Source organism: Vicugna pacos, chromosome 1, assembly GCF_048564905.1.
Source record: "Vicugna pacos chromosome 1, VicPac4, whole genome shotgun sequence".
NCBI lineage: Eukaryota > Metazoa > Chordata > Mammalia > Artiodactyla > Camelidae > Vicugna > Vicugna pacos.
The window spans coordinates 121,812,590-121,824,654 of record NC_132987.1 but is presented as its reverse complement, the minus strand read 5'-3'; positions in this window follow the sequence as shown (position 1 = coordinate 121,824,654).

The following is a 12,065-nucleotide window of genomic DNA, read 5'->3' as shown; positions in this document are numbered from 1 at the left end:
CGCCGCCGCGCGCCCGAGCCGCTGGGCCCGGCTCCTCCTCCCGCGCCTCCCTCCTCCTCCTCCTCCCCCCTCCCTCCTTCCCCTTCCCCTCCTCTCTGCTCCTCTCTCTCATCTTCACCCCCTTCTCCTCCCCTCTGCTCCTCCCTCTCATCTTCACCCCCTCTCCTCCCCTCCTACATTAAGGCACGCCTCCTCATCTTCCCTTTGACTCCAGCTGACTTGGGGACAGGGCCAAGCGAGCAGCCCCTCTCCAGGTGCCCTCTGGGCAGGTGCTTATAGCAAGCGACCCTCTCCGGCTGCAAATCGCATCACCTCCCCACGTGACCAGATCCCCATAGCGACCCCCTCTGGCTGCAGGGCTGGTTACTTCCCCCTGTGACCAGATCCGCATAGCGACCCCCTCTGGCTGCAGTGCTAGTCACCTCCCCCTGTAACCAGATTCCCACAGCGACCCCCTCTGGCTGCAGGGCTGGTCACCTCCCCACAGGGACAGTTGCCCGCTGGGGCTCCTCTGAAGGTGGATACTCCATCACCAGCAAGCGCTTGGTTGGTATGGGGCCCCTAAGCTAATTTATGGTCATTACCTAAAACCAGGCACTACTTAACACCAGGAGAAGTCCCCCAGGTTCCATCTCTTTCTGCTGTGAGCACTAGTCTCATTTAGTTCCATTAGGAAATGGGAAAAGTTCCTCCTCATTCATGCACATCCTTGCCCTAACTTTTCTGTGTATCCTCGGGAGTGACAGCCTCTTCCAGCTGCACCCGGAGCTGCAGTGGCAATTTTCGTTCTGTTCCTGATGTAGCCAGAGTGAGGATTACCCAGCCACCAGCTATTTGCTGGTTTCAGCACAGTTCTCGTTGCCAGCACTGCCCCCCGCCTTTTTAATTGCTACAGGGAGTGTGGGAAAAGCAGGAGGGGAAAAAGGAGGGGTTTCAGGCAGCTCTTGACCAGCAGATCACAGCAGGGGCTGCCTTTGTGGCTCCCCAGTTCTCTCGGGAGAGAGAACAAGTTGCGGGGAAGGCTGGTGATGCTGAATGGCTCTCAGTCCCTGTTGCTTTTGGAAGCGGGTGTCGAAACCCGCCAGAGAATACACTTATTGTTTTGTCCTAAGGGAATTGCAAGCCACTGTTCTCCATCTGTTGAATGTCTGGGGTTTGCTTGCAGAGAGAGTGTCTGGGACATACAGGCTCCCTCCTTCCTGCTGGTCTGCCCGGGCTAGGCTGTCCGTGGCCACGGCCAACGGTCTTTGCTCTCCCCTCCCTGGCCATCTGGCCTCCACCTGGTGGACAGTCACTGGCTTTCCAGAGTCCTTCTGACCGCCTGGGGTGTTGGCCAGGCTGGAGCCGTGGAGAGCATGAGGTTACCACCTGTAAGTGAAGCAGTCTTCCTCAGCCTTTGGACAACCCAGCCTGTGTTGCTTCATGTCCCCTGTCTGCTCTGGGTAGGGGGTGGGAGGAGGCCCAGACTGGCTCTCAAAGGGCGATGACGCTTTTGCCTTTGTGTTCAGCACAGTAAAGGGACCGCGTCAGAGCCTGGGTGCCGTAAGGTTTGCTTTCTATGTGACTGGGGGCGTGAACGGGGCACCGGAGGCCTTCCGGGTGGAGGGTCAACCCTGCTGGGTGGTTACCGTCAGTCACCAGACTCACATCGATGAAAATGTAAGCCCAGAGCGTTGGAGGGGGCAGCGCTGTTGCCGCTCAGTTTTATGGTCGATTGTTCTGATGTTCTTCGGGCTCATCCAGCGACTGCTCCACGGGGCTGCTGTGCCGTGTGACATAAAGACCTCCCCGGCCGGCGGTGGCTCTTAGCTCGGTACTTACCTACTCTCCACGTCTTAGGGTCATCTGACCTCCCCTTCTCAGCCCATCTCCTTCAAGTGCCCAAACACAGATGCAGCTCTTCAGGGCCACTTACCAGACCATTGGAGGGTGAAGTTCTGTGACTGTGTGTCCGGCACCACCGTGTGTGTGTGCATTTGGGGAGGGAGGGGTCCTTATGCTGCCTGGCTGATTCTGCATTCAGAGTAATAATCACCCCGTGAGTATTTGATCGACTAGGCTGCTGTCCAGTTACTCCATCCCTGAGTCAGCAGACCCTGCCTTTCCCCGGCCCGCCAGGAGCCGACGCTCCATCATCCATCAGTGCCCTCCTCGCTGTGAGCTGGTGCTGTTCTAGACCCTGGGCATTCGGTGCAGGAAAACCCGAAATCCTCGGCCTGTGGGAGCTGACTTTTAGTGGGAAACAGACGAGATGGTGAAAATAAATGCAACATGTAGTCAGCCTATCTGGTGATGAAAGTCACACGGTGGGGGGTGACATGGAGCGTGTGGGGCTGACATTTCAGGGCATGAGCACACAAGAGTAGGGTTGGAGCAGGGAGCTTGTGTGTGTCTGCGGGGGAAAAAGAGTCTTCCAACAAAGGGAGCAGCCTCCCTCCAAGGCTCCTCCCGCAGGAGGCTGATGGGGCTGCACTGTGGCGCGGGGGTGGTGGAGTGGAGGGCTGGGGGCGGTGGAGGCTGGCGGGTCTGGAGTGCAGGGCAGGGGTGGTGGAGGGGCCTGCAGGGGATGTGGGGTCAGAGAGGTGAGGGCGGGTGGCAGGTTCTCTTGTGGACTGGACCACAGATGTGGTTCCACTCTTGGCTGGAACCATGCAGGAGGTTGAGCAGAGGCAGGAGGTGGTCCTCTCGCAGTTCAGCTGCTGCTGGATGGAGATGCGCTGCTGGGAGGGGCTGCAGGCAGACCAGCAAGGAGCTGCCCCCATAATCTTTGCAAAGAGTGATGGTGAATTGGGCCACTGGGGTGAGAAGTAGTTGGATTCTGCATTCCGTTTGGAGAGTGTTTGTGTCTTTCATGATGGCTCATGGCTTACAGTGACGTTATTTCTGCTTTTTTGCTCCCCTTCCCTTTCGCATCATGTGATTCTGCCTAAATTCATGCTCCTTCGTCGTGGATGGCCCCTGGGATAAGGTTCCGGGAGCTCACCCTCCCCTCTGCCCACACTACATCAGCTCAGCAGCTCCTTGGCATCCTTGACCTGCATTCCTGATCCTGGCTTGGCCGCCAGAATCGCAGCCAATGTAAGTTCCCAGAATCAAGATAAAACCGAAAGAAACCACCTGCCTCCACCAGGTCGGCTGGGGCTGGGGTGAGGAGCCTGGGTGGGCAAGAGGCCTGCCGGTCTTGTGGGAACTTGGCCAGAGTTCAGAGTCCCAGGGGAGTTACCAGGAGGGACGTTTCCAACCGTCCCAGGCATCAGAGTGTGAGATCCTGCCCAAATCTTGCAGGGATGGGGAGCAGGTGAAGGAGCTCACGGAGCTGCAAAGCCAGCTCCGGGGATCCAGCGTCTGTCTCCAGCCCCCATGTGGACTGAAAGTTTTTCCAGTAGTGGACTCATTTCTGTATGCAGAACTCACCCTTTAATTGCCATGAAGACCTTATCAAAGAGGAATTTCAAATTAAGGCATCAACCAAATTGCAGCGCAAAAGGCCCGAGCCCAGCCTGGGGCCTGAGGAGCCAGACGCTGGTTCCTGGGCGGCACACTCGCCAGCCCTTCGTCTCCGGCAAGGAGGAACGAAGCCACGGCGAGGAGGAAGAGGAGGGTCTGCCCTGTCCCCCTGGAGTGGGCGGCCACCAGCAAGGATGCCGAGACTGGGAAGGAGTTCAGAGTACTCATGAAAATCTAGATGGTGCATCTGAGGTGGAAGGAAGCGTCTGTCCAGAGTGGCCGGGCCGGGCCGGCAGCGCCCGGCACCTCCTCCCGGCAGCGTCCTTGGCCTGGGCGGCCCAGGGAAGCGGGTCAGCGGGTGGCTGCTGCTTCACCCCTGAGAGCATCCTCTGCCTGTTCTCTCTCGGGTCTGACTGGGGCTTTTAATGGCTATTCTGAATATAATCCAGTCACTTCCTCTGCCAATTCTTCTGAACCGGGGGCTGGGGAAGGGTGTGTGGGGAGCGCAGAATGCGTTTGTCAAACAAGCAAAATGCATTAGCGCCAGCTGCATACGAGGCACCAAGCAGGCCTTGCTAAAGGGGCTGGGACATGTTAAAGGGGGCTGGAAACACCGTGAGAGAGGATTAAAATTGACGAGCGGGTCAGATGTAAGATGCTTTACGTTCTGGAATTCTCACCACTGGCCTCTGGGAGGAATCGGCCTGCTCGGCGCATATATAATGAACAGATCGCCCCATAAGCTGCTCTAAGCTTCTGGGAGAGCCACCTGGCAGGAGGCACCAGGGCGGAGAGGAGGCTGCGCCCTTTGGCAGGTCCGCCTGAAGCTTTCGTGCAAAGGCAGTGTCACTTTTATTGGAACAATATTTGATTTACACACATATTGACTTATCTCTTTTTGTGGCTTTGGCAATGAAAAGATTATTACTAGTTGTAAATATTTCAAACAGTGCAGACGAAAGGCACCGTCCCACCCAGGTCCCAGACGGGGACGCACCCCTTCTGACCGGTCGTCCCAGGGGGTCTCGGAAACACGAGTGCCGTCGCCTGCTCTCACCCGCTGACCAGGCCGCATCTGTGCCGGCGCTGGGACTCTCCCCCACCGCTGGCTGTCACCAGCTCCTCACATACAGAGGGCAGCGGCTCGGAGCGTCGTGTGTTTTACGAGTGTTTTCTACAAGTCGGTGTCCTGTCTTTCAGCTCCATTCACGGTAGCTTCGTGGCTGTACAGGCCGCAGTGATCCAGACCCTGCCGCGCCTCCTGCGGGCATTCTAGGTTTCTCGTCAGTGTAGAGAGCAAGTGTCATCTCTAATGGAAAACTTAAGAGACATAAAGAAAGACGTGACCTAAATTTCCGAAGATTGGGACCGTCTAATTAAATCGTGGCCCATTTGCTGAGGGGATGTCAAGGGCAGTGGCTGTGCCGAGTGTGTCGAGGCCGAGGGAAGTGACGACACCACTGGTGACACAGCAGAATCCACAGTGGCGTCGACACCCTGGCCGTCCAGGCCCGCACACGGCCCGTTTGCCAGCAGGAGTCCCGGGCCGGGTGCCGGAGGTTTCCCCGCTGCGTGAAGCTCTGTGAAAGCTGGCAGAGGGCTGGACCAATTTAGGGAGAGAATATGAAATGGCTTGTTGTGAGTGGTAGGGTTCTAGGCATTTTTAAAAAAATGCTGTGATACTATTTTTGCCATAAAATGAGGCTAAGGGGAGGAGTTAGAGTGATAAATAATTAGTGTGCATGAAGTGGTAGCCGCCTGCTTTCTTAGAAGCGGCTGCGAGGAGAGAACGGGTCTGCTTTACAAATGTGGTGTTGCGACCTTCAGGGCTGGGACAGACGCTCAGGTCCCCTTCCGGCTGTGGTGTGAGTCACGCTGCTCGGCAGGGCCCTCAGCTGACTGCCCTCACCCCTTCCTGTGGACAGAACCCGCCTCTGTGGGCAGCTGTGGGTCAGGACCCTCTGCCGTCCTCACGGTCCATTTTAGTGCCTCCTTCCGGGGCCCCTGATTTCCCTCTGTCCTTCAGCCTTCCCGTGGGCACGTCCTCAGGTCTTCTCAGTCTTCCCATGGGGCTGGTCTGCCTCTGTCACTTCCCCTCCCATCCCCTCCAGTGTGGCACCCCTGGCTTCTACCATCTGTCCTGTCCTCCGTCCCCACCCCCCGGAGACCCCAGATGCTCCGCTGTGACGTCCGTGACTTTGCACCTCATTTCCTCCGAGAAGAATGTCCTCCCTCTCTCCTCCCCTTGACCACCTCTTCCTTAAGATCCATCTTCCCTGAAACCCCAAATCTCTGGACTGGGGTGGGGAGCCCCTCCCTGCGTCCCCGAGACCGGACGTCCTCTGTGGTCCTGGCCGTGTAGCCCTGGAGGACTGCGTGTCCCCTTGAGCCCGACTCCTCACTGATCGAAGGGGGGACAAGGACTGGCCCAGGGTGCCGTGGAGATGCGCGGGGAGCGTGTGATACCGCGTGAACTCCCGTCAGCCTGGCGCGCAGTGGGAGCGCGGGGCTGGCTTGCTGTCCTTGAGGAGCAGCGACGTTGCTGGAACACGCGCCACCCTGTGCGGTGTAGCTGCCGCCGACTCCCACTAAGCGATGCCCGTGAGGAAAGGGGGAATCGCGGGCCTGCGACGGGGCCGAGTGGACGTGGCAGACTTCCGGGGGTGAGTGCCGTTCTGGGACTCAGCGGCCACTGTTCCTTGTGTACAAAGCTGGTGGCCTGTGCTGAATTTTTGACCTTGGCTTAATCGGCATTAAAAGCCGTACTCAGAGCCCACTCTGCACTCCCCGCCCTTCAGCTAAAATGGTTTTCCTGAGTTTCCGCGGAGGAAGGGGCTGCCTCGTGCTGACCCCGGGCGGCCTCTCCTCCATCCAGCCCTGGGAGAGCTGTTCCCCGTCTGCCTCTCGGAGCCGGGGCCCCGCGCAGCTCGCACGGAGAACCAGAGAATCACAGTCGCGCGGAGGGCCGCCCCCAGCCTCCAGCTCTGCTGCACCGGGGATCTGGCCCAGCCCCGAGAGCAGGGGGGCCTCTGGGAACCCTGTGGCTCTTAGGCTGGGCCCCCTTCCCCTCTCACGGTGACAAGCCACTCACTGCCTCTAACCCACCTCCCTCGGCTGCCACAGGGACCAGTGCCGACCGTGGCTGCTGTCAAACTTATGGACCACTAACTAATTGGTTTTCCACTTGAAAGGCTGTGAAGGACCCGGCTGGCCCCTCCGGCCACTCACCTGTTAGGACCTCCCAGGAGGTGGCGTCTGGGAGACACTGACAGATGCCCTGGGGGACTCAAGGCCCTTTAGCTGCTGAGGCCCCTGGCTCTCTCTGGTTGGGTTCCCTGCTCTCAGGTGGCGGGCAGAGCTGGGGAGCTCATCCCTGCCCAAGAGCTGCCCTAACTGGGAGAGGAAGAGAGAGTCATGTCGTTGGAAGTGAAGGTTCCAGGTGGGACGAAGTGGGCTGAGGTGGGGCTTGTGTGCTGTGGGCCCTGTCACCTGGAGAATGAGTCTAGGACTTGCCACCAGATGTGGCCACTTACCGTTAGCCCTCATTTCTGTGATAATCTCGTTTTCTCCCATCACCCTAAGTTCTTTGGCGAGGAGGGGATGGCTGCCCACCAGACGCCAGCCCGGCAGCTGGTTTCTTTCTGTTTGGGCCTCTGGGTGGGTGTCGGGGTCTGCTCTCAGGCTCCCCCGCATCCAGCGGTCCCAGGGTGACTGCCTGCCGCTGCAGGAGTCGGAGCCAGTGTCGAGTTCATGCAAGAACCCAGACGACCCGCTGGCTCGGGCCTGACTCAGTCGTAAGTCGGCCATTGCAAGTGGGACCCGCTGCAGATGGATGAACTCATTTCCAGAAACAGGCCGCAACGTCTGATCTGCATGCAGACCTGCACCTGACCACCCGCAGTAGCGTCTACCCGGAGAGCCTGGCGTTCCAGCTTCACTGCAAGCTCTTTAAAGAGGACGGTTGGGTCCTGTTTATTTTGGGTGACTTCCGCAGAGCCTAGGAACGCTTTCAAATAGTCTGAACGCCAGCATAGGGGCCAGAGCTGGTACATGTTTTAGCGAAAGAAACTCTGTAAACTCAGAGTTTGATAGTGGCCGTGCCTCTTGTAAATCTGTGACTCATTTCTTAAGCCCCCACCCGTCCCAATGAGCAGAAGTTCCCTGTCCCATGTCCCGAGCGTGTCCCTCTCCCTCCCATGCGGTCCAAACCCCACGGGTTTATGAGGCTAGAAGGGAGGGGCCTCTGCATCCTTCCCGCACAGCACGGGAGAGGGTGGGGTCTCGCGCGGCCCCATCACCTCCCAGGAAAGCAAGCAGACAAACTGCAGTGCCCCCACCCCCCGCCGGACACGGAGGGAAGGCTGGATGCTGCAAATGACTGGATGGTGGAAGAGGGAGATCTTTACGGAGGAAAATCCTGTTCCTTTTTCTGTTTTTTTCTTTCTTAGCAGTTGAGCCATTATGATATTCGCTCATTTAAATAATTTGGGTGTGAGCCACGTGACGTGGTGATGTTCCAAGCACCCCTCCTACGGTGGCTTTAGGAAGCAGGGTCAGGAGACCCAGCTGTCAGCCACCTCCCCTCAGAAGGGTCCCCCTCGTCTGCGGAGATGGGAGACCAGCTGCTCCCATGATCCACAGCCACTGGGACCTCCTCCCTCCTACTCTGTCCTCTCTTTCTCTCTTTGATTTACTTCGTTAAACTCCATCTGACCCGTGGACTTCCCTGTGGTGCCCTCCCCTTCCTCTAACCCTGGGGGAAAAGGCTGTGGGATCAGTTCCGGCCCCCCAGCCGCTTGGTCTTTGGGGTAAGACCATTCTGACCACCATGACACTTTCCTTGACCAGAAGAGGCTAGAGCTTTACAAAGAAGCTTCTACTAAGTAAAAAAGGATTTACCAAAGTTTGGAAACTTGAACTTGCTATGGCCTGTTTCTGATCAGAGCTTCATAAAGGCCAACCTTGAAGCAGGTGAATGGGCAGGACCTCCTAGCCTCTGGGCCTGGACAAAACTCAGACAATTGCAAAAAAATGCTCATTGAATACAGATCAGGGTGAAATACCAGGCCAGGAACAGGGAGCCAGGAGCCAAAAATATATGTAGCTGGGCCCCTGCTCTCTGACAAGTTCACAGGCAGACAGAGGAGGAAGATATGTGGGCAAGAGCTAGCGCCCCATGTCCTCTCACCCATCCCTGCACACACACAATGCACGTGCTATTAGTAGAGGTTTGCAAAAAGCTCTGTCAGTAAATAAGACAGGCTGATTTCTCCCAACCTGAGACTTATATTCTAGTGAGGAGACAGACAATATCTACCTGGGACTTATATTCTGGTGGGGAGATAGACAATAAACAAAAGAGGCGTATAATGCCAGGACAAAGATAAAACCTATGAAGAAAAAAATATAGCCAAGAAGGAGGATAGAGGTTTCCCTGAGCTGCTATTTTAGGTATCATGGAGGCATCATGGAGGAGGTGACATTTGAGCAGAGACACAAATACAGTGAAGGAGAAGACTTGTTCACAGGGAGAGCTGTCCAGAAGGAAGGAGTGGAAACAGGGAGGGCCAGAGGCAACTGGTGCTGGGTGGGGAGATGTCGGAGCAGAGGCCGAAGGACAGTCGGGGATCAGAGCAGGGATTGGGGTTTTATTCTACGTGTAACCAAAGTCCCTGGAGCATCGAAAGCTGTGGAGGGAACTGAGCTGACCTGGATGCAGGTGACACATGTGTAAGGAGGCTGGGAGGACCAGAGCAGCTTCTGGACCAGCAGGTCCTGGGGTGTGGGCAACCAGGGTTTGAGTCTAGCTCTTGCTTGCTGGGCAACACTGGATAAGTTGCTTACCCTTCCTGAGCCTCAGTTTTCTTCTCTGTGAAATGGGCCTCTCTGTGAAGTCTGCAAGGATTACATGGTAGAAGATGTGTAGCACTCTCGGCCCCATGCAGCACGACTTCATCCACGCCTTTCTTTCTCTCCCGCTCACTCACTTCTCTCTTGTGCTCCCTGTATGACAAGCACTGGATCACGGCTGCCCGGCTCCCTGCGTGGCAGGCCCTGGGTCACTGTTGCCATGGCAGATGTAATTTATTCCCCTCAGGAGAGTAGGTTTAAGAATTGCTGAAGAGGCTCCTTTAGAGCGCTGAACACTAAAGAAAATTCCCGCTCCCATGTCAGGGCAGTGGGCAATCGTTTTCCTCCCTCAGACACTTGGGGACATGGCGTCCGGCTGGGGGCAGGGGTGCCGGCCAGGGTCCACCTGTTGTGAGGATCCCTGGGGCACAGCCCGGGCTTCCCTCCCCTCGCTGCCTTCCGGGGAGGGGAGCTGGTCCTGCTGACTGTCAGCCAAAGAGCGTGTGGGACACCGTGTGCACAGCATCACCCTCTTCAAGGCTATCTCCCTGGCGACCAGGCGTGCACATTCCCGTGACATTTACACGCAGCCACCCTGTGCGTGTGGTGATGAAACACACCTGGGGGTTGCTGCCTTTGCTGTTTCAACATACATTTGCTGCCCCTCCTTCTTTTAAACACAGAGGTAGGGGTGGGTCTAACAGCCCACCAGCAACACTTCAAGTGGCATCTTGAACGTAACGAGCAGAGCGAAGAAACACCGCGCACAGGAAAGTTTGGTGCTTCGGAAGAAAGTAGATCGAATTCTTCATCTATGAGGTGTCCCATGAAAACGTCAGTTTTGGATGATATGACACGATCCCCCAAAGTTCTTTTCTTTCTAAAATCTGGGACCAATGAAACATCAGTTACATCCAGTGCTCATCAGATGCTTCGCCTGTAAATGACAGAATCTCAGACCAAATAAATGTAAGCCAAGACGGTGCTCTGCCTCAGCACTGAGGAGTCCGGGAGTGGCTCTGTCTCCATCTCCTTCCACTGTGCTTCCCCATGCGGCCGGGGTCACGGCTGGCTGGCTGCCTGGAACTCACATCCCACCAGCCCGTCACCCAAGCAGAACGGGAACTTGGTGGGAAATGTGCTTTCTTGGTGGGAGAGAGAACCCCGAGGGGCCAATCGTGGTCCAGCCTGAGTCACTTCAGCAGAGCGGGGCGCCCTGGTTGAGGTGCCGGGTCATTTCACGGTAACATCCATGAGTCACAGGCTAAACCTGCTCGTTACACTTTTTAAATAAAAATTTTACTTTAGAGCCATTTTAGCTTCACAGAAAGATGGCAGATGCACGCAGGGTTCTCATGGTTCCTGCGCCAGGTTCCCGTTACCAGCATCCTTCCTGCTATGCTCGCCGCAGCCCATGAACAGGTACTTTACTTGTATCTGAAGCCCAGACTTTATTCAGACATTCTTTTCTTTTTTCCTTCTGTTCTAGGTTCCCAACCAGGAAACCACATTACACCAGTCACCCTGCCTCCCTGGGCTCCTCTGGGCGGTGACAGCTTCTCAGACTTCCCTGGTTTTGACGCTCTTGAGAGTTTCAAGGAGGACTGGCCCTGTGGGATGCCCTGAAGTTCTTCTCACGACTGGAGGGGTGTGGGCTCTGGGAGGAAGACCACGGCGGTGCAGGGCCTTACTCATCACCTCCTGCCTGGCGTCCGGGCATCAACACGCCGCGTCCCCGTTGGCACTGACCGTGACCCTGGCAGAGGTGGGGCTGTGGGTTTCTCCCAGGAGGTTGCTGTGTGTCCCCTCCCCACACTGCCCTCCTCGGGAGCACGGTCGTGCACAGCCTGGGCAGAGGGGCTGTATGTATCCTTCTGAATTCTCCGCAGGGGAAATCTGTCTCTTCCCTCCAATGTATTTGTTTATTCAACTATTTTTATTTATAGCTGAATGGACTCATGGATATTTGTTTTATTCTTTGGGTTGTAATCCAGTACTACTTTATGTTTTTGCTCAAATTGTCCCCACTTTGACCACTGGGGGCTCTTTCAGTTGGCTCCTGTGTCCCTGTGACGTTCCTCTTCCTTCCTTCTGTCCTTCCCTCCTTCCTTCCTTCCTTCCTCTCTCTCTCTCTTTCTTTCGCACTTCCCTGCTTTCTGGGACCACAAGACATTCCAGCTCATCTTGTACATTTCTAGCCCTGGTCTTGGACTCGGCTGTCTCCCCAGGGCATCCTGGTTCCTTCGACTGGAGAACGGTATTAGGAACCAACATCTGGTGCTGGGTGTGCGCACTGGCACTGCTACTGGGGTCATTGCTTCTAGGCCCTGGCAGCTGACCAAGCAAGGCAATACCTGTGTGCATGCTGACCTGTGTATACACACATCCATAAATACTCCCACGTGCAGTCTCTGTATTGTGTTGAGTCAAATGTGATCATATTGGTATCTTCCATGCTGGTCCACTGCCCCCCTCTTGCTTGTCTGTTACCTCCCACTCCCACAGTGAGACAGCTGGCCCACCCCCCGCCCCCATCACTGGTTCAATTCCAGGATCCATGTGCACGAGGCTGAGAGGCCCAGCCGGGGTGGGCAGGCTCTCAGGGCCTGGCCATCCAGACGCAGAGGTGAGGAAGGGCCAGAAGGGTATCTGGCTGGGGAAACCGGTGTACTCTGGGAGCTGCCCGCTCTGAGCTCCAGGACCCTGGCCGCAGAGCCATCCAGGCTCCCTGACCTGGAGGCCGAGGCCCCACGGCGTTTGAGGAGTTA